Source organism: Citrus sinensis, chromosome 2 (genome assembly GCF_022201045.2).
Source record: "Citrus sinensis cultivar Valencia sweet orange chromosome 2, DVS_A1.0, whole genome shotgun sequence".
NCBI classification, from domain to species: Eukaryota; Viridiplantae; Streptophyta; class Magnoliopsida; order Sapindales; family Rutaceae; genus Citrus; species Citrus sinensis.
In genome coordinates, this window is record NC_068557.1 from 5,058,165 (window position 1) to 5,061,674 (window position 3,510).

At 33.4% G+C, this 3,510-nt stretch overlaps 1 pseudogene; it reads right to left on the reverse strand.

The window, feature by feature from the left end:
- Window positions 1-307: 307 nt before the first annotated feature.
- Window positions 308-2,873, reverse strand: LOC102615197 (WAT1-related protein At5g40240-like; annotated as a pseudogene).
- Window positions 2,874-3,510: the final 637 nt, after the last annotated feature.

A 3,510-nucleotide genomic window follows, 5' to 3' on the forward strand; every position in this document is an offset into this window, starting at 1 on the left:
CTTTCACTTAATTATATACCGTAATTAAGGAATGAAGTAAGCCTCTACATGCTTCGCGGGGGCTCAAACCGACTCAAACCGATGCCCTCACAAAGGTTCTGGCCACTGGGCCAAAGGCCAAGTGGTTTATTATTACCTTATTACTATTATTATTATTATTATTATTTATAAATAAAGAAAGGGCCATGGCTAAGTTGTTGTTGTTGTTGTTGTTATTAGCATAAACAATTATGTGATCTCTTCCTAATTAACTTGCAAACGGTGTTAATTGTCCAAATTCGTGTATGGATTAACAATATATAACATGTACAGAATGGTGATATATTGTAACCTCCTAAATTTTAAACTTGAAACCTCTGATACTCCCAAGAACTTCTCCTGATATTTTTGAAGTTACATGTCAAATTACTAATTTGGCGAATGTTTCTGATTTTCAAACGTACAATAGAAGAATATATTTGAAATTCTAACTAATTTCATACCAATATAACTTCGCATTTCATATTAATTACTATCTGCAACTAATTAGTCTCTGTATCTTCAACTTTAAGACTTTGCAACAAAGGAGTCTTACTATCAGATGAATAAGTTGTCCCTTCTCCATTGGCTTTCCCCCATAACACAGCATAGAATCCTATGCATATTATTATTGCACCAATAACACTGCAAAATTATTAGGAATATGAAAAACAGATCAATGATGATACTTACTAAAATTAATTAAGAACAGCACAAATAATGAAAAGGAAGCCGATTATTAATTTATTAGTTAATTACCTCCCTAGATGGAGAGTATCACCCAAGAACACGACACCCATAATGGCTGCAATGGCAATTGATAATGGCTTGAAAATTGCTATGTACACAGGACCCTTCAAGTGTAAGCCCCAAGTATGAACAAGAGTACTAAAGGATGATCCGAAAAATCCCTGAAAATAAATCAATTAAGAGAACAATCTCTTGCATCACAGACATATTTTCTCTTATCATTTGCCTTCTTTACAACTAATTCTAATCTATTTCATTCTTACCGAGAGTACAACCGAAACCAATGCTACATCAGTTTTCAGTCTCCATGCACTTAGATCTTGTTCTGCCATCAAACACGCAGGCACTTATATTATGGATGCGCACGGGAGGTAGAGGGAGACCACTACAAGCTCCGCAGGATATATCTTGATAATATGTGCCTGTTAAATTATTGTCATTGAATTTCAACATCAGATCCTCTGAAATTTACGAGCTTCTAGAAAAGTTTTTGTGGCAGAGTTTAATGTTATACCTGGAGAATGTACCAGATTGAATTAAGCAAGCACTGAGCTATCAGCAAAAGGCCGCCAGTGACCCAATTTGATAGTGATGAGCACAGAGGCCACTGAAATAGCGGCTTTGAATGAGTTGAAGGTGACGTCAAAAACATTGCTGGTCCCTTGGAAAGGACCACCAATAATGCACCTGATATTGATACTATTGCTCCAATGATTTTAGCCTGAGTGATTCTACTCCTTAAAGTTAATTTTTCCATCCTGAATCAGTTTTTGTTAGTTAGGTAAAAGAAATGAAAAATAAATTAAAAAAAAAACTTCTGACCAATGATTTAGTGCTTAGTAAATATTCAACTAAATATTCAGACCCAAATTTTTTGGAGTCATGTCAATTAGAAAACAAATAAATTAGTGAAATTTCTAATATTGGCCAATTGTTGATAAACAAATTATGAATATGATTTAAAATGCACCTCACAAACGACTGCATCAATTAATTAATGAAACTAATACATGAATATGATTTAAAAATTCTTCACTCGGTGGACAGTTTGTGCTAGCTGCTTTATCCATTTTGCTTGTCAAGGTATCGTTATTATAATAATAATAATAATTTCAATCCAGCTCATCATTTTCAAACAACTACATCAATTAATAAACAAATTAAGAACCTGAAAAGAATGGCAAGTGTGAAGGTAAAAGCAGGAATGGTATTGGTGATTGCTGCAGAAAGTGTTGGAGAGCTGTATGCTATTCCTATATACCCAACTGTCTGAGACAAAACCCTGTTTAATTTCCCAATTATCAGCACACATATATATTTGGATAAAAATAAAAAAAATAAGATGGTGACGAAAAATTATAAATCTAATCAGAGTTCTTTGTGGGGTACTATAATTTTTAAATTACAGTTATTGTAAAAAAAAAATAGTATGTACCTATGAAATCAAACTTAATAATATATAATAAATATAATTTTTAATATATAATAGATTTTCTTCGTGAAATCAAATCAATTTAGTTTTTAAGTTACAACAACAAATGTTTATAAAATACTTTAGTGCTAATTTTTAAGGTACAACTATCCAATCTAAATCTCAAATAGAGGTTTGCTCACTTTAATACGATTATACATTATTTTATCCCCATCATGCGCATTGTGTTCATCTATCATTTGTTATACTACTACCCAAAATATGATCAAGAAGAATAATCAAACGATAATTGGTGCTATATGTGAAGTAAAAATACCCAATGGAGGAAAGGAGGAAGATTCTTAAGAGGAGAGAGAGCTTGAATGGTGGAACCACTGTTGTTGTGCTGCATATGTTAAATAAATCAATGGAAATTCTCAAGATGATGAACAAATTTGATTAATAGAAGAGAAAGATTAATAAAGAGAGATATAGGGTACCTGGGAAAGATAAAGATCAAAGGAAGGAGAGCAAGGGTTGCAAGAGGGTAGGAGTAGCCAACAAAGACATAGTGGCTCAACCCTTTTGAAGATGCTGCCTTGAATAATTGTTCTAAATTTCTAATAGCTTTAATCTGCTTAATTACATCGTCTTTTTCAACTACTCCTAATACTAATTTTTTCATTAAATCAATAAAACTAATTACTATAATATTTGTATCAAAATTATTTAATTCTTTTAATTTATTTTTCTTCATCCATTCTCTCCATCCTACGGACGTTAGGTTCTGTCTAGGGAAAACTTGTACGTGGCTTGTTATACCAGCAGTGCAAACTGATCTAGTCATCATTCGGGTTGACCATCAGAATATACGTAGCTGGTTTCCCGCCTATATACATAGTATTTCCCAAAAAAAAAATTATGAAAATTCCAAGGCAACCAAGGCTGCTAACAACAAAGCTTCCTTTAAAAATTTCCTCCTATCCATTCTTGTTCTTGATTTTAGTTCCCCCTCCACCCCCACCCAACCCCCAATCAGCTAGCTCTCTCTAGTCTCTTCTCCATCATCAATAATTTCAAACATACAGCACTCGGGAAGGGTGTTGGTGCCTTTGGATTGAAATCCAAAGGCCACCATTGACTGCATATGGTGGAACCGCACCATGTGTAGCCAACAATAAAATAAATAAATAAATAAAGATTTAGGGGCCGTTGGATTCTTTGGATCAAAATCCAATTGTTCCAGTACCCTTTCCGGATGGTGTTCCAATCCGGGATTCCCAATTGAAATATATATATTAAAAATGAATGAATCTGTCTCCTTCTTGTGT